The sequence below is a fragment of the Ranitomeya imitator genome, chromosome 1 (genome assembly GCF_032444005.1).
Source record: "Ranitomeya imitator isolate aRanImi1 chromosome 1, aRanImi1.pri, whole genome shotgun sequence".
NCBI lineage: Eukaryota > Metazoa > Chordata > Amphibia > Anura > Dendrobatidae > Ranitomeya > Ranitomeya imitator.
In genome coordinates, this window is record NC_091282.1 from 16,674,330 (window position 1) to 16,700,232 (window position 25,903).

The 25,903-nt window shown below is 45.9% G+C and overlaps 1 long non-coding RNA gene across 1 annotated transcript in view; it reads right to left on the reverse strand.

Annotated features, from left to right (window-relative positions):
- LOC138657476 (uncharacterized) overlaps positions 1-25,903 on the reverse strand; it is a 119,264-nt gene that overhangs the window by 80,745 nt on the left and 12,616 nt on the right. The window lies entirely within an intron of this gene.

Below are 25,903 nucleotides of genomic sequence, written 5' to 3' on the forward strand. Positions count from 1 at the left end.
AAAGGGGTTAAAAGATGGAAAAAAACAGGGTATTTAATTGATACTTTTTGTATACAAAGCTGCTCCACCAATCGTCAAGGTATACCCAAATAGAGCAGTCCTATCTAATGTATATAGTCCCTATCTGATGTATTTAAAAACCTGATCATCTGTATAGTGCCTGTATAAGCAGGGTTTAGAGAGGGAATATCCATGTGGACATGCTGGATGGAACAGCTTTAGTGCAAATGACCCATAAGGAGTGGTGGACTCCCCAATCTTGTAGAAACAAGAGAACAATTATCGAACCAGAAATTATCGAACCAGAAACACATGGACTGCTCTCTATGGGTATACCTTGACGATTGGTGGAGCAGCTTAGTATACATTTTATTGCAAAAAAAAGTATCAACTAAATACCCTGTTTTTTTCCATCTTTTGACTAGCACTTGCTTATTACTGTTATTTTTTTTTTTTACAACAGAGTATTTTTGGCCTCACTGTGCTCTTTTGTGTCTTCAAGTTTCTTGGTGGTGTGTGAACATGTTCCTACAGACTTGTTCAATGTGCAAGTAGCCCATGTGTTTCGGGTCCGTATGTCTGCAAGGCAAGGATTTGTGTCATGATCCCAATGGCAGGGGATCACTAAAGGACAAGCACAGATACAAACAAGCTCTAGGGCGATGGAACCTGAGCTGACCGCGACCCTGAACCTAACACACAAATAAAAGTAGCCGGGGAACGTGCCTACGATGATCCTAGACGTCTCGCTCCAGCCGAAGATCTAACTTCCCCTATTAGAAAAAACACAGACCTCTCTTGCCTCCAGAGAAATACCCCACAGAAATAGCAGCCCCCCACATATAATGACGGTGAAATGAGAGGAAAGCACATACGCAGTATGAAAACAGTTTCAGCAAAATGAGGCCCGCTAAAGCTAGATAGCAGAGGATACAAAAGTGAACTGCGCGGTCAGCGAAAAACCCTTCAAAAAACCCATCCTGAAATTACTTGAACTCATGTGCCAACTCATGGTACATGAGGAGCAATTTCAGCCCACTAGAGCAACCAGCAGCAAAGAATCACATATCTGCAGGCTGGACTAAAAAACCAAATAAAGCAAAACACCAAAACAGGAAAATCCAAACTTAGCTTGACCAGAAGGTTCTAGGAGCAGGGAGCAGAGGTAACAAGACACACTGGATACATTGATAACCGGCGAGGAAATGCCAGCAAAGCCAGGTTAAATAGGAAACTCCCATATCCTGATGGAACAGGTGGAACCCAGAGACCCAGGAAAGACAAGTCACCCAGTACCATCAGTAACCACCAGAGGGAGCCCAAAAACAACTCACAACAGTACCCCCCCCTTGAGGAGGGGTCACCGAACCCTCACGAGAACCACCAGGGCGACCAGGATGAGCCCTATGAAAAGCGCGAACCAAATCATCAGCATGAACATCCGAGGCAACCACCCAAGAATTATCCTCCTGACCATAACCCTTCCACTTGACCAAATACTGGAGTTTCCGTCTGGAAAGACGAGAATCCAAGATCTTCACAACATACTCCAATTCTCCCTCCACCAGCACTGGAGCAGGAGGCTCAAGCGAAGGAATAACAGGTACCTCATACTTCCGCAACAACGACCGATGGAACACATTATGAATAGCAAACGATGCCGGGAGATCCAAACGAAATGACACAGGGTTAAGAATTTCCAAGATCCTATAGGGACCGATGAACCGAGGCTTGAACTTAGGAGAAGAGACCTTCATAGGAACAAAACGAGAAGACAACCACACCAAGTCCCCAACAAGAAGTCGAGGACCCACGCGGCGACGGCGATTAGCAAACTGCTGAGCCTTCTCCTGGGACAACTTCAAATTGTCCACCACATGACTCCAAATCCGATGCAACCTATCCACCACCATGTCCACTCCAGGACAATCAGAAGGTTCCACCTGACCAGAGGAAAAACGAGGATGAAACCCCGAATTACAAAAGAGAGGAGAAACCAAGGTAGCAGAACTAGCCCGATTATTAAGGGCAAATTTGGCCAGCGGCAAAAAGGTAACCCAGTCATCCTGATCAGCAGAAACAAAACACCTTAAATAAGTTTCCAAGGTCTGATTAGTTCGTTCAGTCTGGCCATTCGTCTGAGGATGGAATGCAGACGAAAAGGACAAATCAATGCCCATCTTAGCACAGAACGTCCGACAAAATCTAGACACAAACTGGGATCCCCTGTCAGAAACGATGTTCTCAGGAATCCCATGCAAACGAACCACATTCTGAAAAAACAGAGGGACCAACTCAGAGGAGGAAGGTAACTTAGGCAAGGGTACCAGATGAACCATTTTAGAAAAACGATCACACACAACCCAGATGACGGACATTTTTTGAGAGACAGGGAGATCCGAAATAAAGTCCATGGAAATGTGCGTCCAAGGCCTCTTCGGGATAGGCAAAGGTGACAACAATCCACTGGCCCGAGAACAGCAAGGCTTAGCCCGAGCACAAACCTCACAAGACTGCACAAAAGAACGCACATCCCTCGACAAGGAAGGCCACCAAAAAGACCTGGCCACCAAGTCTCTAGTACCAAATATTCCAGGATGACCAGCCAACGCAGAAGAATGGACCTCGGAGATGACTCTACTGGTCCAATTATCCGGAACAAACAGTCTCTCAGGCGGACAACGATCAGGTTTACCCGCCTGAAACTCCTGCAAAGCACGTCGCAAGTCTGGGGAGACAGCAGACAAAATCACCCCATCCCTAAGGATACCAGAGGGCTCAGAATTTCCAAGGGAGTCAGGCACAAAACTCCTAGAAAGAGCATCCGCCTTCACATTCTTTGAACCTGGCAGGTATGAAACCACAAAATTGAAACGAGAGAAAAACAGTGACCAACGCGCCTGTCTAGGATTCAGACGCCTGGCAGACTCAAGGTAAATCAAATTCTTGTGATCAGTCAAGACCACCACACGATGTCTAGCACCCTCTAGCCAATGACGCCACTCCCCAAATGCCCACTTCATGGCCAAAAGTTCCCGATTACCAACATCATAATTCCGCTCAGCCGGCGAAAACTTTCTAGAAAAAAACGCGCATGGCTTCATCACTGAGCCATCGGAGCTTCTCTGTGATAAAACCGCCCCCGCTCCAATCTCGGAAGCATCAACCTCAACCTGAAAAGGGAGCGAAACATCTGGCTGACGCAACACAGGAGCAGAAGAAAACCGGCGCTTAAGTTCCTGAAAGGCCTCCACAGCCGCAGGAGACCAATTAGCAACATCAGCACCCTTCTTAGTCAAATCCGTCAAAGGCTTAACAACACTAGAAAAATTAGTTATAAAACGACGATAGAAATTAGCAAAGCCCAAGAACTTCTGTAGACTCTTAAGAGATGTAGGCTGCGTCCAGTCACAAATAGCCTGAACCTTGACGGGATCCATCTCAATAGTAGAAGGGGAAAAAATATACCCCAAGAAAGAAATCTTCTGGACTCCAAAGAGACACTTTGAGCCTTTTACAAACAAGGAATTGGCCCGCAGGACCTGAAACACCTTCCTGACCTGCTGAACATGAGACTCCCAGTCATCAGAAAAAACCAAAATATCATCCAAATACACAATCATAAATTTATCCAGATATTCACGGAAAATATCGTGCATAAAGGACTGGAAGACTGAAGGAGCATTAGAAAGTCCGAAAGGCATTACCAAATACTCAAAATGGCCCTCAGGCGTATTAAATGCGGTTTTCCACTCATCACCTTGCTTTATTCGTATAAGATTATACGCACCCCGAAGATCAATCTTAGTGAACCATTTAGCCCCCTTAATGCGAGCAAACAAATCAGTCAACAATGGGAAAGGATACTGATATTTTACGGTAATCTTATTCAAAAGACGATAATCTATACAAGGCCTCAAGGAACAATCTTTTTTGGCCACGAAAAAAAAACCTGCTGCCAAAGGGGACAAAGATGGACGGATATGTCCCTTTTCCAAGGACTCCTTAACATAATCCCGCATAGCAGTATGCTCTGGCACTGACAGATTGAACAAACGACCTTTAGGAAATTTACTGCCTGGAATTAAATTTATAGCACAATCGCAATCCCTGTGAGGAGGAAGCGAACTGAGCTTAGGCTCCTCAAAAACATCCCGATAGTCAGACAAAAACACAGGAATCTCAGAAGGAGTAGATGAAGCGATAGAAATCGGAGGTGCATCATCATGAACCCCCTGACAACCCCAGCTTAACACAGACATCGATTTCCAGTCAAGGACTGGATTATGAGTTTGTAACCATGGCAGACCAAGCACTAGGACATCATGCAAATTATACAGTACCAGGAAGCGAATCACCTCCTGATGAACAGGAGTCATACGCATGGTCACTTGTGTCCAGTACTGAGGTTTATTCATAGCCAAAGGTGTAGAGTCAATTCCCTTCAAAGGAATAGGGACTTCCAGAGGCTCCAGACTAAACCCACAGCGATTGGCAAATGACCAATCCATAAGACTCAGGGCAGCGCCTGAATCCACATAGGCATCGACGGAAATGGATGATAATGAACAAATCAGAGTCACAGACAGAATGAACTTAGACTGTAAAGTACTAATGGCAACAGACTTATCAACCTTTTTTGTGCATTTAGAGCATGCTGATATAACATGAGCTGAATCACCACAATAAAAGCACAACCTTTTTTTCCGCCTATAATTTTGCCGTTCACTTCTGGACTGAATTTTATCACATTGCATTATCTCAGGTGACGGTTCAGACGACACCGCCAAATGGTGCACAGGTTTGCGCTCCCGTAAACGCCGATCAATCTGAATAGCCATAGTCATAGACTCATTCAGACCAGTAGGCGCAGGGAACCCCACCATAACATCTTTAATGGCCTCAGAAAGGCCATCTCTGAACCTTGCAGCCAGGGCGCACTCATTCCACTGAGTAAGCACCGACCACTTCCGAAATTTTTGACAATAAATTTCTGCTTCATCTTGCCCCTGAGAGAGGGCCAACAAAGCTTTTTCAGCCTGAATCTCTTGGTTAGGTTCCTCATAGAGCAAACCCAATGCCAGAAAAAACGCATCCGCATTAAGCAACGCAGGGTCCCCTGGTGCCAATGCAAATGCCCAATCCTGAGGGTCACCCCGCAGGAAAGATATAATAATCTTGACTTGCTGAGCAGGGTCTCCAGAGGAGCGAGATTTCAAAGAAAGAAACAACTTGCAATTGTTCCTAAAATTCAGAAAACGAGATCTATCTCCAGAAAAAAACTCTGGGACAGGAATTCTAGGTTCAGACATAGGAGCATGTACAACAAAATCCTGTATATTTTGAACCTTAGCGGCAAGATTATTCAGGCTGGAAGCCAAACTCTGGACGTCCATGATAAACAGCTGGGATCAGAGCCATTCAAAGATTAAGAGGAGGAGGAAGTAGCCAGGCTGCAATAAGGCTAGGCAGCAAACTCTGAGGGAAAGAGAAAAAAAAAAAAAAAAACTTCCTCAGACTACTTATCCTCCTACTTCAGCCAATACAATTAACACTTTGTGGGCCGGTTATACTGTCATGATCCCAATGGCAGGGGATCACTAAAGGACAAGCACAGATACAAACAAGCTCTAGGGCGATGGAACCTGAGCTGACCGCGACCCTGAACCTAACACACAAATAAAAGTAGCCGGGGAACGTGCCTACGATGATCCTAGACGTCTCGCTCCAGCCGAAGATCTAACTTCCCCTATTAGAAGAAACACAGACCTCTCTTGCCTCCAGAGAAATACCCCACAGAAATAGCAGCCCCCCACATATAATGACGGTGAAATGAGAGGAAAGCACATACGCAGTATGAAAACAGTTTCAGCAAAATGAGGCCCGCTAAAGCTAGATAGCAGAGGATACAAAAGTGAACTGCGCGGTCAGCGAAAAACCCTTCAAAAAACCCATCCTGAAATTACTTGAACTCATGTGCCAACTCATGGTACATGAGGAGCAATTTCAGCCCACTAGAGCAACCAGCAGCAAAGAATCACATATATGCAGGCTGGACTAAAAAACCAAATAAAGCAAAACACCAAAACAGGAAAATCCAAACTTAGCTTGACCAGAAGGTTCTAGGAGCAGGGAGCAGAGGTAACAAGACACACAGGATACATTGATAACCGGCGAGGAAATGCCAGCAAAGCCAGGTTAAATAAGAAACTCCCATATCCGGATGGAACAGGTGGAACCCAGAGACCCAGGAAAGACAAGTCACCCAGTACCATCAGTATCCACCAGAGGGAGCCCAAAAACAGAACTCACAACAGATTTGGACACCACAGATACACCGTGCAATCAGGGCATTACTGCCCTGAGTGGCGTATGAGGCCCGGTGGGCAGAGGGGGCTCTGTCTCTTCTGCTCACCAGGCCCCTACCCACAGCCGCAGGCTAAACCGGGCCCTTAGGGTGCTGGCTGAGCACGGAACCCAAGCCCACTTATCATTTGAGTGGGAAAAAAAGACTCGAGGTGAAAGGTTTCCGCCCATCCTGACGTCACTGCCGCTTATTGGGTGCCTGTACTTGACTGTTGTGATAACTGATATGAAGGCAATTCAGTACCACAATGGACATAGCGGTCAGAACACATACAGTGATCTGACAGACACCCAAAATAATAGAACGAGCTCTGAGACGTGGGAACTCTGCAGACCGCAATCCCTAATCCTATCAAACCACACTAAAGGTAGCTGTGGAGCGCTCCTGAGCAGAACCTAGGCGCCTCGTCACAGCCTGAGAAACTAGCTAGCCCTGAAGATAGAAAAATAAGCCTACCTTGCCTCAGAGAAATTCCCCAAAGGAAAAGGCAGCCCCCCACATATAATGACTGTAAGATGAAAACACAAACATAGAGATGAAACAGATTTAGCAAAGTGAGGCCCGACTAGCTGAATAGAATGAGGATAGGGAAGATAACTTTGCGATCAGCACAAAAACCTATAAATAACCACGCAGAGGGGACAAAAAGACCCTCCGCACCAACTAATGGTACGGAGGTGGTCCCTCTGCGTCTCAGAGCTTCCAGCAGGCAAGAAAAACCAATAAAGCAAGCTGGACAGAAATATAGCAACAAAATAACATAAGAAACACTTAGCTATGAAGAGCAGCAGGCCACAGGAATGATCCAGGGAAAAACAAGTCCAACACTGGAACATTGACAGGAAGCATGGATCAAAGCATTAGGTGGAGTCAAGTAGAGAAGCACCTAACGAGCTCACAAGATCACCTGAGGGAGGAAACTCAGAAGCAGCAGTACCACTTTCCTCCACAAACGGAAGCTCCCAGAGAGAATCAGCCGAAGTACCACTTGTGACCACAGGAGGGAGCTCTACCACAGAATTCACAACACTTGACTCTGTTTGGCAGCAAAAGAGAGCTGGGTCTTCCTGTTTATGTGGCTGCTGTGAGGAAAGAACGGGCCGCAGGGACGAAGGACGGGTCCATGCACAGTGGGGGGGATGCGGGATGTGGGAAATGCAGGATGGGGGGAGCCGCTAGTGTGGACGGCTGATAGAGCAGGGCCGTGCCTACCGCAGAATATACGAGGTCGGTCACCAGGTCAGAAGTGGCCTGTGTCAGAGTGCATGTCTCATTTCCGCTGGGCATGCTGCCTCTGTGTTATTACTCCCTGGTCCCAAAGACATGGGCCTCTGTAGATAGTGCTGATGGTCATCATGGTCTTACAAGGGGGTGTGTCCAAGTAATATTCTGAGGGTGTGCCTTTTGACTGTGCCGCATTATTACAATGTGAGCCACGCCCTTTTGTATTTTTACTCTATATAAAAAGTCCTTGTGTGGGAAAAGGGCAGAACACTGGACACGGGTAGAATGCTGGACACACTGGGGCAGAACGCTGAACACATTGGGGCAGAATGGAGACTGGGCAGGATGGAAGACATGGGGGCATGACTGGAGACAGATGGGGCAGAATGGAGACACGAGGCAGGATTGCAGACATGGCATGATTGGAGACGGGGCAGAATGGAGATACGGGCATGATTGGAGACACTGGGGGCAGGATTGGGAGATCATATGGGGCAGAATGGATACTCATGAGGGCAGGATGGGAGAACATATGGCTGACGCCAGGAATGAGACACACCGGGGCCAGGATGAGGAATATTATTACCATAGGGGCTAAATAAAGGATATTATAGGGGGGCAGGCCTGGTACTGTGTAAAGCAGTGTTCCCCAACTCCGGTCCTCAAGAGCCACCAACAGGTCATGTTTTCAGGATTTCCTTAGTATTGCACAGGTGATTGAATGCTTGCCTGTCCAGGTGATGCAATTATCACTTGTGCAATAAGTAGGAAATCCTGAAAACATGACCTGATGGTGGCTCTTGAGGACCGGAGTTGGGGAACACTGGTGTAAAGTGATACTATGTCGCCTTTTTTTCTTCATGTGGTGTAATGTAGAAGTTGGGAAAAATAAGTAATGTGTTCTGCAAGCGGAGCTCGAGATAACTGTTATTTCCTGCAGAGATGAGCCCTGGCTGGAAGACGTGATGGTGGTCTGTGCTGGATGAAAGATGAAAAACAAAGATGAAGGACTTCACCTAGAGACGTCACTGGTGAGTCAGTGAGTTACCTATACACTGACACTATACACTGTATTCTATATACAGCGCTCCTGTGTATAATATCACCAGTGATCACTGGATTACCTATACACTATATACAGAGCTCCTGTGTATAATGTCACCAGTGATCACTGGATTACCTGTACACAGACACTGCATACTAAGTACAGATCTCCTGCGTATAATGGCACTGATGGTGATAGTAGTGTTTTTGTTTTTTTTTATTACTGATCAGTATTGAGTATTCAGTATTTTCCTCATAGTTTGTAAGCTTGCGAGCAGGGCCCTCATTCCTCTTTGTATCTATTTTGAACTGTGATTTCTGTTATGCTGTAATGTATATTGTCTGTACAAGTCCCCTCTATAATTTGTAAAGCGCTGCGGAATATGTTGGCGCTATATAAATAATTATAATTCAGTCAATATGTGGTGGTAATATGTGGTCTGGTCATGGTGTTGTATTTGTTCCTTGTATTTGATATTATTTGATCACTGTGGTAATATGTGGTCTGGACATGGTGTGGTGGTATTTGTCCCTTTGGATGTGATATTGGTCATTTTAAAGATTGAAAAAAAATAAAAATATACCTAAATTGTACTGCATATTTTAACAAATATTTAATAGGTTAGCGTAGAGTAGGGCCCGACCAAAAGTGTCTACCGTGTCAATTTTGGCGGCTTAAAAAAATCTTTTGGCCATAACAAAAGCTGCCGGCTATATGTGTGATCTGGTGATGGGAACTGTTAATGTGTGATAGGTGAGAAGTGGAGTTTTTCCAAGAGAGCGGTGGGACTGTGGACAGTTCGAGGGGTGGAGCCTGGGCGAAGTCTCAAGGGGGTCCCAAAAATTTTGCCAGTATGGGGCCCCGAAATTTCTAGTGGCAGCCCTGCGTGCATCTGACGGAGATGATAGATTGATTAAAATCTGGCCTTGATTTTTTTTGGGATGACCCAAATTGTGTCAATAAGTAGGCTATGACACTAAAATAAAAAATTTGGAGTAATAAAATTGTACAATAATTAGCGCAATGATATGCGATGCGTGTGGTGTACAAATCACAGTGCTAAATATAAGAACTGTAGCTAGATTTTTTTCCCAGCTAAAGATTTTTTGGTCACCAAAATGTTGCCAAAAATGTTGTAAGACACTCCCAAAAAAACTATAGTAAGGCCAGAATTTTATGCCCACTCACATCTGATGCCTGGGACAAAAACAACCTTTTTAAATTGTTCAATTTTAATGCTCTTGTATTAAAACTTCCTGACTGTATCCTGCAGTGTGCCCAAGCAAATAAATGTAGGGTTGAGCGACTTCTACTTTTTTAGGATCGAGTCGGGTTTCGCGAAACCCGACTATCTCAAAAGTCGAGTCGAGTGAAATCGGCCGATCATCGCGAAAAGTCGGGGATCGACCGAAACACGAAACTCAATGCAAGTCAATGGGGAAGCATAGTCTGCAGTGAGTGGAGGCCAGGAAACCACCTACAGTGCCCATTTTAATGGCACAAACATCCATTCTTGTTACTGAAGCTTGTCAATCTTAATTTACCTTATAATAACAGTTAGGCATTGGAAATTGGGGGTCATTTGGCTAAAGTTGTAGGGGGTAAGGCTGGTTCAAGTATTTAGTGGGCCCAGGAAATCTGGACCACGTCACGGCAGTGGAGCAGGGAGAGGTAAGTATTACAACTTTGCAAGTGCTGTGATCCTGAGCAAGCAGGGGGGGCCCACTCGTTCGTATTGGCACTGGCACAGGGCCCCTCAAAGTACGGCGGTGTGTTTGCATGGTGGGGGCGCCTCCAACCGGCAGCGACACTTTTGCGTACTATGAGGGGCCCTGTGCCAGTGACGTTGCCAACGAGTATTCCCCCCCCCACCTGATGAAGGAACCTGCACTTTCATCTGCACCTTCCTCTTTGTCCCCGTGTAAGGTGGTATGGTATGCGGGAAGGGGAACCTGACTTTCAGCAGGGTCACATTCTGGCTGTGTAGCGTGCAAGGGGAATGTAGTGGTCTGGGTCAATGTACCAGCAGACTCATCTAGCACTGGCTGGGCAATGGGCAGGATGAGGAGGAACCACAGATATAGGCCCAAATAATAAAGTGGGCTAAAAGCATTTCAAAATTGGTAACAGGACTAACCAGGCGGCATTCCTTTGTTCAGTGGAGGACAACTGTAATGAGAGGCTGACACAGTGAGTAGGCCCAAATCAGTAAGTAGGCTAAATGCAGTTCAAAATTGGTAACAGTAGTAAACAGGCGGCACTGCTTTGTTCAGTGGAGAACAGCAAGGAGTGGCAGACACCGTTAGTAGGGCCAACAAAACTAGTAGGCCAAATGCAGTGTTATATTAAAAACTATTTAACGAGGGCCTGAAGATTGAAGCTCAGGAAAGGCAACCTGGAAAACACCTTGGAGCGGCAGACACCGTTAGTAGAACCCAACCAAACTTGTAGCCCCAATGCAGTTGTTAGATTAAAATTGGCTGAAAACCTGACAATTGCAGCTCAGCTTTTTTAAGAGGACAGCTGTATTGAGTGGCGCAGACACTGGTAGTAGGCCTTACACCACAAAGTTGGCTCAATGCAGTTTAAAAAAGGTTACAGGGGTACACGGGCAGCATTGGTGTGGTCAGCGGAGGACAATTGGAAGGAGGGACCGCAGACAGACTAGGCCTAAAATAAGAAAAGTAGGCTCTATGCAGGTTTAAATAGGTTCCAAGGGTACTGTTATGATAAGGTAATTCAGTACCACAATGGACATAGAGGTCGGAGCACATACAGTGACCTGACAATAACCCAAAAACATAGAACGAGCTCTGAGACGTGGGAACTCTGCTGACCGCAATCCCTAATCCTCTCCAACCACACTAGAGGCAGCCGTGGATTGCGCCTAACGCTCCCTATGCAGCTCGGCACAGCCTGAGAAACTAGCTAGCCTGAAGAAAGAAAATAAGCCTACCTTGCCTCAGAGAAATACCCCAAAGGAAAAGGCAGCCCCCACATGTAATGACTGTGAGTTAAGATGAAAAGACAAACGTAGAGATGAAATAGATTTAGCAAAGTGAGGCCCGACTTTCTGAACAGAGCGAGGATAGGAAAGGTAACTTTGCGGTCTACACAAAACCCTACAAAAACCACGCAAAGGGGGCAAAAAGACCCTCTGTACCGAACTAACGGCACGGAGGTACACCCTCTGCGTCCCAGAGCTTCCAGCAAGCAGAAAAAAACAAATAGACAAGCTGGAAAGAAAAAAACAGCAAACAAAATAGCAAAGCAGAACTTAGCTATGCAGAGCAGCAGGCCACAGGAATGATCCAGGAGGAAACAGGTCCAATACTAGAACATTGACTGGAGGCCAGGATCAAGGCACTAGGTGGAGTTAAATAGAGCAGCACCTAACGACTTCACCACATCATCACAGGCAGCATTGGTGTGGTCAGCGGAGGATTATTGGAAGGAGGGACCAATATAATGCACAAGATAACCATAAAAAATACACTAATTTTATTAATAACCACAATGTAAGACAGACATATACCTGTTGCAGGTACTTTTCCCACTTCTGTCACACGCAGATGTACCACGTTCCCCCCCTTTTCACTTTGTCCCCAAATTGATATCTTTAATAGATTAGTACTGGAGGACTTGAAAAAAGTCTCGTGTGATAAGAGGGGTAACAACTTAACATCCGCACAGGGTAAAGCTATAAAAGAACTTAAAGCTATGCGTGATGTTGTAATCAAACCTGCGGATAAGGGGGGGAACGTGGTCGTCTGGCCGACAGTGAAATACGAGAAGGAGGCCTTCCGCCAGTTAAGAGATCGAGAGGCTTATACCCCTTTGGCGTGTAATCCATTATCCAGATACTCGAGTGAGTTGTTTGAGATTCTGGACCGGGCCCTGACACGTGGTATTATAACCAAGAAGGTATTTGAGGGCTTGCTTGTGGAACATCCGGTGGTCCCTACCTTCTACCTGCTGCCAAAAGTTCATAAAGACTGTTACGCCCCCAGGGCATCCGATTGTCTCGGGCATAGGGGGGCTATGCGACCCTGTGTGCAAATTTGTTGAACATTATTTACAACCTCTAGTTGAGTCGCTCCCCTCCTATGTCCGGGACACGACGGACGTCCTGGGTAAAATTGATGGCCTTACTTTGGAACCTGATATGGTTTTTGCCACTGTCGATGTAGAATCGCTCTACACTAGTATCCAACACGAGGATGGCTTGGAGGCAGCTGAATTATTCTTGGGTATGAGTAATCTGGATCCCTTGATACAGGCCCTGATCCTGGAGCTTTTACAATTCATCTTAACAATTTTTTCTTATTTAAAGATCGTTTTTTTTACAGAAACGTGGCACTGCCATGGGCGCGGTGTGTGCGCCTTCGTACGCTAACCTCTTTCTCGGACTTTGGGAGAGGGAGGTTTTCGGCGAGGGCGCATGCACCGCCTCCCATGTGCAGTGCTGGTACCGTTATATTGATGATGTGTTGATGATTTGGCAGGGTCCCGAGGCGGCACTCGTTGATTTCATCCGGGATCTTAATCAGAATAATCGTAACATCAGGCTGACCCACAGGATAGCGGGGAATGAGATTGACTTTCTGGACATTAAAATCATGAGATGTGTGGATGGGGAGATTCAGACCGACGTTTTCCGTAAGGAGACGTCGGTCAATTCTCTCCTACATTCCACCTCAGCACATACGCGGTCCACGATACGTGCTATACCTGTGGGTCAGTTCCTTAGAATGAAAAGAATTTGTTCTGCGGATGAGATCTTCGAGAGGCAGGCTCGGGACCTTGCCGAACGGTTCCAGGATCGGGGCTATAGTAACCGAGTCATTAAAAAGGGTTACTTTAGGGCCAGAGCATCACCCAGGAGTCAGCTGCTTCGGCGACCCCCACGATCCACTCCATCTAAAAAAATCTAGCCGTTGCGCTTTATCTCCACCTATAATAATAGGTGGGATGAGATTAGGGAGATTCTGCAGAGACACTGGTCCGTATTGAGAACGGAACCAACTCTTAATAAAATCTTGCCTGACCGCCCTCTTCTTACTGCAAGGAGAGGGAAGAGTCTAAAGGATCAGTTAGTTAGAAGCCAATATGTTCCGGCCACATCGGGTATTTTCGGATCAGGGCCCCAGAGATGGGGGTGTTACCCATGTGGGTCATGTAAGGCCTGTCAGAACATCATTAGAGCCACTAATTTCTCGGCGGCAGGGGGGGTAGGGATTTCCGTATTACGAGCTATATCTCTTGTAGCACCACTTATGTGGTGTACTACGCCACATGTGCGTGTAATTTAATTTATAACGGTCTTACATCCCGTGAACTCCGTGTCAGGGTCCGGGAACACGTTAGGGGGATTATAGCGGCGAAAGATGCACTTGAGATAGCGGAACTTCATACCATTCCAAGACATTTCAGGCTGTGTCATGCTTGCAATCCGTCATCATTTAAGGTACGAGGAATTGACAGGGTTCATGCCGGAAACAGAGGGGGAGATCTCAAACGCATTTTGGCACAAATGGAGTGCCGGTGGATAGTTGCACTGGGCACCATGTCCCCCAATGGTCTTAATGAGCAGCTGTCATTTGTTCCTTTCCTATAGACCTAATGGGGATATCCTCTGTTCTCTTGTTTTTAGTTTATCTGTTGTTTGGCTTGTTTTTAATTTTTGTGTTTGTTTCTGTGCTTTTTTTCAGTATTTTTTATTTTAGTTGTTTACGCTGTTTGATATTTCTTATATCTATACCAGTCTGGAGCAAGTGTCTGCGGCTTGAAAGTCTCTACAGATAGCTATGCCTGGGAACACTGGAGCTGTCTGCATCTATGTAACACCTTTCAACATGACGTGGACGTGATTTGTACAAACATCACCCAAGTGGAGCGCTGCGATATATTAAGATGTCCCGACATGACATGATATGGACTTGGTACTGGAAAAATTGGAACGTTCCATCTAAAGGGTTAAGGATTGAGTTTCGGTGCCAGTGTTATGTTAATTATCGGGATGTATTGTTTGCGATATGTCACTTGCTAGTATAGTACTCCTAGTGCTTTAACTGCAGTGTTATTTTGCCAGCATACTTGCCCTCTCTCGTAATGGTTCCCGCAGCGGTGCGCATGCGCGGTAGAGTGGTGGTGACGCCGCGCTGCTAAAGGCTTCCGTACATCGACGCCGAGCTATACTGACGTCACGAGGGACTTCCCTCTTTGCTCGGCGTCGATGGGAAGGCCGGAAGCTGTGCGGTGTTCGCTGCCTTCACTGCCCGCATGCGCCGTACATCGCTGTGGCTGATTAATTTCAGATGCACACACAATATAAAAACTGGGAACATTAGAGAGACCACACAGCCCCCCGAGGAAGCATCTTAATACGCGAAACGCGCGTCGGGGCTTCCAGCAGGACACTTTATTATTGGGCATCTATACGACATGGGTAAGCACTGGAGGGGATAACTTCGGACATTTCCGCGATGTTATTACTGGTTGGGTGGTAGAAGCAAGCGGCATTACACCGTAGAGGCATAGGTATTAGTACCATGTTGGGTGTTCAGGTTATATTATCCTTATACCTGGTATCTTTATTTAGCATGCATATGCAGATGCACTCTGCTTTTCTATGAACAGGCAGTGCCTCTCTTTACATCCAGGGCTGCGTTAGTGTAGTTTCTCTGCCGGTATACAATACGACCCAGTGTATGCACACAGGTGCGGGCTATTTACCCTGTGCACTTTGCACACGTCACTTTCTATGGCACTCGTTTTTTGTGCCTATGTGTCTGTATACATTCCCATAGGAGTGTTCGGCTTGTTTATCATTACCGTATTCTCATATGTATATGTCTGTCTTACATTGTGGTTATTAATAAAATTAGTGTATTTTTTTATGGTTATCTTTTGCATTATATTTATTTATGGGGCATTTTGCTCCCTGGTTCATGTAAGTTTAATATATTGTTGGGGAGTTCTGTCCCGCTTTGTCCCCGGTGGTATGCCATGGGCATGCCATATAGAAGGGATTTTTTTCACTTCTAGTCACGTCCGCAGTGTCGGTTTTTGTTTTCAGGTTTAAATAGGTTCCAGGGGTACACAGGCAGCATTGGTGTTGTCAGCGAAGGAGTATTGGAAGGAGGGACCGCAGACAGACTAGGCCTAAAATAAGAAAAGTAGGCTCTGTGCAGGTTTAAATAGGTTCCAGGGATACACAGGCAGCATTGGTGTGGTCAGCGGAGGACAATTTGAAGGAGTGTCTGACACAGTTAGTACTCCAAAATAATAGATGTTAATGTCTAAAATAAATAAACAGGTGGAATACTTAGGTACAGGGGTGGGCTCCTTTGCTGACTTTCAGACATTGGTATTTGGCGTAAAGTATTTACTGGTGTAAATGTAGGACAGGGCCCCTGAATATTTTAACTAGCATCATACAAATTGGTATTGCCAGTGCGATTGAAGGATTTAACCGCATAGACTAAACAGTGGTGGAGCAGTGAGAGATAATTTTGCAAGTGGTAGAGCACTGTTTGAGCGGGGGGGGGAACACTCTCTCGTGGTCGGCGGTACTGGCCCAGTGCCCGTCATGTTACAACGGTGTGTCTGACGTTGGGTGCGCACCACCACCGCCAGAGGCACTTCACTGTACTATGAGGGACCCTGTGCCAGTGCCGTCGCCCAAAAGTGGGCACACCCACCTCTTCAGACAAATGGCACTCTCACGGGTGCTTGCGTCAAGTGGTGACCATGGCCCCGTGGGGGGAGTCAGCCCATTTAGGGAGGTGTAAACATGTTTTATGCTGGACATACAGCAGCTGCAAATTAAGAGATTGGAACAGTCAGTGAGACCAGTCCAAAAGCAAGACCTTTTTACAGGAAAGCTAGGTGTTAGCCGGGAAAGGTGGGGCAAAATCATTAGAAATCCATGAGTGGTTCATTTTAATGAAGGTTAGATCATCAACATTTTGGGTAGCCAGACGAGTCCTTTTTTCGGTCAGTATTGAACCAGCAGCACTGAATACTCGTTCTGATAGCACACTAGCTGCTGGGCAAGCAAGCTCCTGCAATGCATATTCGGCCAATTCAGGCCAGGTGGCTATTTTGGATGCCCAGTAATTAAATGGGAATGACGGGTGAGGGAGAACATCGATAAGGGAGGAAAAATAGTAAACATACTGGACAAATGTCTCCTGTCACTTTGAATTGATGCTGCAGTACCTGTCCTGTCTGCGGTCATTGCGAAATCACTCCACAACCTGGTCAGAAAACCCCTCTATCCAACGCCACTTCTGATTTGTGCACCTCTAACACCTCTGCCCTGTTGCCCCCTGCAGCTCGTGTGAGAACCATCACCGCCGCTGTGTGCTGGGAATGCCTGAATCAAACGGTCTACAAGAGTTGCTTGTTTAGTTGCCAATATTTGTTCAAGTTTCTCATGTGGCATATTTTGCAATTTCCCTTTATAGTGTGGATCCAGGAGGCAGGCCAACCAGTAATAGTCATCGGTCATCATTTTTATAATGCGGGGGTCCCTTTTTAGGATACGCAAGGCATAATCCGCCATGTGGGCCAATGTTCCAGGTGTCAATTCAATGCTTGTGCTGGGTTGAGGAGCACTTTCTGGCAAATCAACGTCACTTGTCTCCATCAAAAACCCTTACCCTGGCCTTGAAACGCCACCAGTTTCTATTGCCCACTGAGAAGCTTCCTCATCCCAAAAATATTCATCCCCATCATCCTCGTCCTCCTCCTCTTCGCCCGCCACCTCGTCCAGTAGACTTCCCTGACCAGACAATGGCTGACTGTTATCAAAGCTTCTCTCGTCCTCGGCTGCAGACGCCTGCTCCTTTATGTGCGTCAAACTTTGCCTCAGCAGACACATTAGGGGATGCTCATGCTTATTATGGTGTCGTCTGCACTAACCAGGCGTGTGCATTCCTCAAAACACTGAAGGACTTGACACAGGTCTTGTAGCTTCGACCACTGCACACCTGACAACTCCATGTCTGCCATCCAACTGCCTGCCCGTGTATGTGTATCCTCCCACAAATACATAACAGTACGCCTCTGTTCACACAGCCTCTGAAGCATGTGCAGTGTGGAGTTCCACCTTGTTGCAACGTCGATGATTAGGCGATGCTGGGAAAGCTTCAAAGATCGCTGATGGTTCTGCATACGGCTGGAGTGTACGGGCGAACGGCGGATGTGCGAGCAAAGTCTGCGCACCTTCAGGAGCAGGTCGGGTAACCCCGGATAACTTTTCAGGAAGCACTGCACCACCAGGTTCAAGGTGTGAGCCAGGCAAGGAATGTATTTCAGTTGTGAAAGGGCTATGGCAGCCATAAAATTCCTTCCATAATCACTCACTACCTTGCCTGCCTCAAGATGTACACTGCCCAGCCATGACTGAGTTTCTTGCTGCAAGAACTCAGACAGAACTTGCACAGTGTATCTGTTGTCGCCCAAACACTTCATTGCCAACACAGCCTGCTGACGCTTGCCACTAGCTGTTCCATAATGGGACACCTCGTGTGCAACAGTGGCAGCTGCAGATGGAGTGGTCGTGCGACTGCGGTCTGTGGACGAGCTCTCGCTTCTGCTGGAGGAGGAGGAGGGGGGGCGAACGCCTACAGCCAACTGTTTCCTAGACCGTGGGCTAGGCAGAACTGTCCCAATATGGCTGTCCCCTGTGGACCCTGCATCCACCACATTAACCCACTGTGCCGTGAGGGACACGTAACGACCCTGGCCATGTCTACTGGTCCATGCATCTGTTGTCAGGTGCACCTTTCTACTCACAGATTTCCTGAGTGCATGGACAATGTGGTCTTTTACATGCTGGTGGAGGGCTGGGATGGCTTTTCTCGAAAAGAAGTGTCGACTGGGTAGCTCATAGCATGGTACAGCGTAGTCCGTCAGGGCTTTGAAAGCTTTGCTTTCAACTAACCGGTAGGGCATCATCTCTAACAAGATTAGTCTAGCAATGTGGGCGTTCAAACCCTGTGTACGTGGATGAGAGGATGAGTACTTTCTTTTCCTAACGAGAGTCTCTTGTAGGGTGAGCTGGACTGGAGAGCTGCATATGGTGGAACTAGCGGGGGTGCCGGTGGACATGGCAGACTGAGAGAGGGTTGGTGATGGTATTCTTGCTGTTTCCTACCACGAACCTGGTGATTCCCTGACTGCTTTGGCCTTGCGACGAAACCTCCACATTTGCTGCAGGTGGTGTGGTAAACGGTGGGCTTACAGTGAGGGAAGGAATGTAGCGTTGCTGACTAGATACATTAGGAGAGGGTGCAACAACGTTACGGGACGTTTGGTAGTTAGTCCAGGCTTGCAAGTGCATGGTGGTTAAATGTCTACGCATGCAACTTGTATTTAGATTTTTAACATTCTGACCTCTGCTGAAGGTCCTTGAGCATTTCTTACAGATGACTTTGCACTGATCATTTGGATCCTGTTTAAAAAAGTGCCAGACTGCACTCTTCCTACTATCGGATACCTTTTCAGGCATTGCACACTGAGCTACTTTAACCGGATAGCCACGCTGTCCTCCATCTGTTTTTGGTTTTGACACACGTTTTTGGCCAGATACGGACCTGCCAGATGGAAGCTGTTGCGATGTTGATGCCTGCTGCGGCTCCTCCTCCGCTTCAGAGCTACTGCCGGCGGCACCCTGTTCCCCCAATGGCTGCCAATCGGGGTCAACAACTGGGTCATCCTTCACCTCCTCTTCTATGTCCTGTGCACCTTCCTCTGTGTCACCATGTAAGCCGGTGCTATAGCGTTCGGGACGGGGCACCATAGTCTCATCAGGGTCAGATTCTGGATAAGTACACTGCGAGGGCAATGTTGTGATCTGAGTCAATGGAACAGCATAATAATGTGGCTGTGCATCTGTGCACTCCATGTCCGATTCATCTTGTAATGGGCATGGCCTGTTAACAATTTCCCTTTCTAACCCAGGCACGGTATGTGTAAAGAGCTCCATGGAGTAACCCGTTGTGTTGCCTGACGCATCCTTCTCTGTTGTTCTGGGTGAAGGACACAAGGAAGCGACTTCTTCCTGACCGGGAGCATCCACTGATGACGCACTGCTTTTAAATTTTGCACTTTCCGAAGTGGAGGCGAAAGAGCTAGAGGCAGAGTCAGCAAGGAAAGCAAAAACTTGTTCCTGCTGCTCCTGCTTTAAAAGACTCCCAGAAAAGCGAGCGTTCGAGGCCTTGTGTAGCCAGACGATGACGCTGGCTCAACAACTCGAGACTTAGGTGCTATATTGCTTTTCCCACGACCACCTGATGCTCCACCACCACTACCATCATCACCAGCTGGCAATGGCCGACCACGGCCTCTTCCACCAGACTTTCTCATTCTTGGAAAAATGTAACCAAACTAACAAACGTTATATGGTACTGTAAAACCAGTTAGAAGGCCTGCCAACTCTCCTGACCTGAACCCCATAGAGAATCTGTGGGATATTGTGAAGAGAAAGTTGAGAGACGCAAGACCCAACACTCTGGATGAGCTTAAGGCCGCTATTGAAGCATCCTGGGCCTCCATAACATCTCAGCAGTGTCACAGGCTGATTGCCTCCATGCCACGCCGCATTGAAGCAGTCATTTCTGCCAAAGGATTCCCGACCAAGTATTGAGTGCATAACTGAACATTATTATTTGATGTTTTTTTTGTTTGTTATTAAAAAACACTTTTATTTGATTGGATGGGTGAAATATGCTAATTTATTGAGACAGGTTTTTTGGGTTATCAGGAGTTGTATGCCAAAATCATCAGTATTAAAACAATAAAAGACCTGACAAATTTCAGTTGGTGGATAATGAATCTATAATATATGAAAGTTTAATTGTAATCATTACATTATGGTAAATAATGAAATTTAACACTATATGCTAATTTTTTGAGAAGGACCTGTATGTGCTCTGACCTCTATGTCCATTGTGGTACTGAATTACCTTTCATAACAGTAAGGGTTGTGATTATGGTTAGTGATTAGGATTATGGATCAGGTTGGGATTAGGGTTAGGGGTGTGTTGGGGTTAGGGTTGGAGCTAGAATTGGGGGGTTTCCACTGTTTAGGTACATCAGGGGGTCTCCAAACACGACAGCCAATTTTGCGCTCAAAAAGTCAAATGGTGCTCCCTCCCTTCGGAGCTCTGCCGTGCACCCAAACAGTGGGTTACCCCCACATATGGGGCATCAGCGTACTCGGGATAAATTGGACAACAACTTCTGGGGTCCAATTTCTCTTGTTACCCTTGTGAAAATAAAAACTTGTGAAAAAAAAATATTTTTCATTTTCACGACTCTGCATTCTAAACTTCTGTGAAGCACTTGGGCATTCAAAGTTCTCACCACACATCTAGATAAGTTCCTTGGGGGGGTCTAGTTTCCAAAATGGGGTCACTTGTGGAGGGTTTCTACTGGTTAGGTACATCAGGGGCTCTGCAAACGCAACATAATACCCGCAGACCATTCTTTCAAAGTCTGCATTCCAAAACGGCGCTCCTTCCTTCCGAGCTCTGCCGTGCGCCCAAACAGTGGTTTACCCCCACATATGGGGTACCAGCATACTCAGGACAAATTGGACAACAACTTTTGGGGTCCAATTTCTCTTGTTACCCTTGTGAAAATAAAAACTTGGGGGCTACAAAATCTTTTTTGTGGAAAAAAAAATATTTTGTATTTTCACGGCTCTGCATTATAAACTTCTGTGAAGCACTTGGGCATTCAAGGTTCTCACCACTCATCTAGATAAGTTCCATGGGGGGTCTAGTTTCCAAAATGGGATCACTTGTGGGGGATTTCTACTGTTTAGGCACATCAGGGGCTCTCCAAACGCGACATGGAGTCCGATCTCAATTCCAGCCAATTCTACATTGAAAAAGTAAAACGGCACTCTTTCTCTTCCAAGCTCTGCGGTGCGCCCAAACAGTTGTTTACCCCCACATATTGGGTATCGACGTACTCAGAAGAAATTGCACAACAACTGTAGTGGTCTAATTTCTCCTGTTACCCTTGTGAAAATAAAAATTTGTGGGCAAAAAGATCATTTTTTGTAGAAAAAATGCAAATTTTTTTTTTTCACGGCTCTACATTATAAACTTCTGTAAAGCACATGGGGGCTCAAAGTGCTCACCACACATCTAGATAAGTTCCACAAGGGGTCTAGTTTCCAAAATGGGGTCACTTGTGGGGGGTTTCCACTGTTTAGGCACATCAGGGGCTCTCCAAACGCGACATGGCGTCCAATCTCAATTCCAGCCAATTCTACATTGAAAAAGTAAAACGGTGCTCCTTCACTTCCAAGCTCTGCGGTGCGCCCAAACAGTGGTTTACCCTCACATATGGGGTATCGACGTATTCAGGAGAAATCGCACAACAACTTTTGTCGTCTAATTTCTCCTGTTACCCTTGTGAAAATAAGAATTTGTGGGCGAAAAGATCATTTTTGTGTAAACAAAAGCGATTTTTTATTTTCACGGCTCTACGTTATAAACTTCTGTGAAGCACTTGGGGGTTCAAAGTGCTCACCACACATCTAGATATGTTCCTTAATGGGTCTAGTTTCCAAAATGGTGTCACTTGTGGGGCGTTTCCACTGTTTAGGCACATCAGGGGCTCTCTAAACGTGACATGACGTCCGATCTCAATTCCAGCCAATTCTGCATTGAAAAAGTCAAACGGCGCTCCTTCACTTCTAAGTTCTGCGGTGCACCCAAACAGTGGTTTACCCCCACAGATGGGGTATTGGCGTATTCAGGAGAAATTGCATAACAAAATTTATGGTTACATTTCTGTTTTTACACTTGTGAAAATACAAAAATGGTTCTGAATTAAGATGTTTGCAAAAAAAAGTTAAATGTTCATTTTTTCCTTCCACATTGTTTCAGTTCCTGTGAAGCACGTAAAGGGTTAAACTTCTTGAATGTGGTTTTGAGAACCTTGAGGGGTGTAGTTTTTAGAATGGTGTCACACTTGGGTATTTTCTATCATATAGACCCCTCAAAATGACTTCAAATGTGATGTGGTCCCTAAAAAAAAATGGTGTTGTAAAAATGAGAAATTGCTGGTCAACTTTTAACCCTTATAACTCCCTAACAAAAAAAATGTTATTTATTAACTATTTTTCGTGACATATCTCTCTGATTTAAGGGCATAAAAACACAAAGTTTGAAAATTGCAAAATTTTAAAAATTTTCGCCATATTTCTGTTTTTTTCATAAATAATCGCAAGTAATATCGAAGAAATGTTACCACTAACATGAAGTACAATATGTCACGAAAAAACAGTCTCAGAATCAGCGGGATCCGTTGAAGCGTTCCAGAGTTATAACCTCATAAAGTGACAGTGGTCAGAATTGCAAAAATTGGCCTGGTCATTAAGTACCAAATTGGCTCTGTCACTAAGGGGTTAATATTAACTAAAGACACACACACCCATGTAGGAGCATTAACATAATTAACCTACATATGCTGTAAAAAAAAAAAAAAGTCAACTAAGAAACCTGCGTGAAATGTATTATTAATGCTTATTTTTCAAAAAAAAAAAAAAAACCTCCATGGACTCCCGCGTAATTTTCATAACCAGCAGAGGGAAAGCTGACAGCTGATGTTAATATTCTGGAGGAGCCAATAACCATAAAGATTCCCAGGCTATTAATATCAGCTCACAGCTGTTTGCTTAGACTTTACTGGCTATTTTACTGTGGGACACAATATTGACATGGGGACCCCCTATAAAAGCTGTAGGCTGATATTAATAGCCTGTGAAGAGGCCATGGATATTGGCAGCCCCAGAGGCTAAAAACCATCAGCTCTCAGCCATCTCAGAAATGGCGCATCTTATAGATCTGCCAATTCTGGAACTTAGCCTCGCTCTTCCCACTTGCCCTGTAGCAGTGGGGTTCATATTTGTGGGGTTGATGTCACCATTTTATTGTCAAGTAACATCAAGCCCACAGGTTAGTAATGGAGAGGCATCTATCAGACACCTCTCCATTAGTAAGCTGGCCTACTGTCACCTTACAATACAAAGGTGACATTAACCCCTTATTACCCCATATGCCACCGCTACAGGGCAGTGAGAAGAGAGGCTGAGTGCCAGAATTGGCGCATCTTACAGATGCACCTTTTCTGGGGTGGTAATAACCATATGTCCCTCTCTAGGCTATAATATCTGTCCTCAGTCACTGACTTTCCCTCTGTGGCACAGAAAATTGTGTGGGAGCCCACGCCAGTTTTTTCAGTGAAAACATTTTTATTAAATACATACAGGTCCCAAACTTTACACACACACATACTACTAACCGTATTAGTCACTGACCTATATAAATCTAACCGTTCTGCAATGGTTTACTGTATGTAAACCATGTCTCCTATCCTGCAATGATTTGACAGAAGCTGACAAATTAACTATTTGTAAATATTGTAAGCGGTCTGTGATTTTACTGTACATTGCACCTGAATTGCAAGCCTTTCAAAGGACACCGTTGCGTATTTCTCGCAAGTCACACTGATGGCCCGTGTGGTGTGAGTTTTTCTTGCATAAACAGACTTTCATTGGGGATTCTCGGCTGATATACGGTGCAAATCGCAGCATACTGCAATTTCACTCGCACATATAATACGGCCGTGAAAAAAAAAAAGTGATGGGAGCTGCCCAACAGATTAACATTGGTCCGAGTGCTATGCAATTTTTTTTTTCTCGCATAGCACTCGTCCGTATTCCTCTCTAGTGTGATTCCGGCCTCAAAAGGAAAATCATTCAAAATTTGAAAATTTCTATTTTTTTTTAATTTTTGATATTTTTACAAAAAATCAGAAATACATATTAGCCCAAACTTACCATTATCATAAAGTCTAATATGTCAGGAAAAAAAACAACCTCAAATTCAATAGAATATGTTGAAGCATTCCAGAGTTATTAGTACATAAAGTGACACTGGTCAGATTTTAAAAAATTGGCCCCATCACTAAGGGGTTAAATGCTTGTACAAGTGAACATTGTTTCAAAAGTGGTTTACCTGTCTAAGACTGGTTTCACACCAGCGTTCGGCAGCCTTCTTCCTCCGTTAAGCCCCGCCCACTGCTACACCTCTTCTTTCAGCTCCGCCTACATCTGCATGCATCCCCTATCTTTAACATTGGGTACACAGGCACGTGTCGTTTTGCGCTGAACTGCGTCGAACGCAACATGTTGCATTTTGTTGCGGTCGGCACGTTAAAACAACGCATGCAGAGGCATCCACTTGGCCTGCGTACCCAATGTTAAAGATTGGGTATGCAGGACGCATGCAGACGTAGGCGGAACTGAAGGAAGAGGTGCGGCATTGGGCGGGGCTTAATGGAGGAAGAAGGCTGCCATCCGCAGCCCTGCCGAATGCTGGTGTGAAACCAGCCCAAGGCTGTTATTATAGCACCTTACAAGTCTTAGGCTAGGTTCACATTGCGTTAGTGCAATCCGTTAAGCGCATAACGCTAGCGAATTGCGCTAACGCAATGCTTCTAGAGGGTCGGCGTTCACCCTCCCCGCTAGTGCAGATCCCCGATCTGCGGTAGCGAGGAACGGGCATCGGACGCACCTCAGATGCTGCAAGCAGCGTCCGAGGTCCGTCACAAAAGAACGGCACATCGCTAGCGCGTGCCGAAAATGGCATGCGCTAGCGATGCGCTTCAGCTAAAACTAACATTGCTGTCAATGGGTGCGCTAACGGACCCGCTGTACGGCGTTAATTGCGACATTTTTGCCGTTAGCATTAACCCATTAACGCAATGTGAACCTAGCTTTACACAGATACATCATGGGCTTGTCCTGCCCTACGCATGAAATGAAAGACAAATACAATGTGGAGACTTAACCCCTTAGCGACCGCCGATACGCCTTTTAACGGCGGCCGCTAAGGGTACTTAAACCACAGCGCCGTTAATTAACGGCGCTGTGGAAAAAGTGTATAGCGCCCCCCACAGGCCGATTTTCTCCGGGGTCTCGGCTGCCGAGGGTAGCTGAGACCCCAGAGAACATGATTCGGGGGGTTTTTAACCCTCCCCGCATTTGCGATCGCCGGTAATTAACCGTTTACCAGCGATCGCAAAAAAAAAAAAAAAGCGATCTCTTTTTAATTTCTCTGTCCTCCGATGTGATCGCACATCGGAGGACAGAGAAAAGGGGTCCCAGGTGGCCCCCCAATACTCACCTAGCTCCCCCGATGCTCCTCGTGTCTCCCGGTGGGCGCCGCCATCTTCAA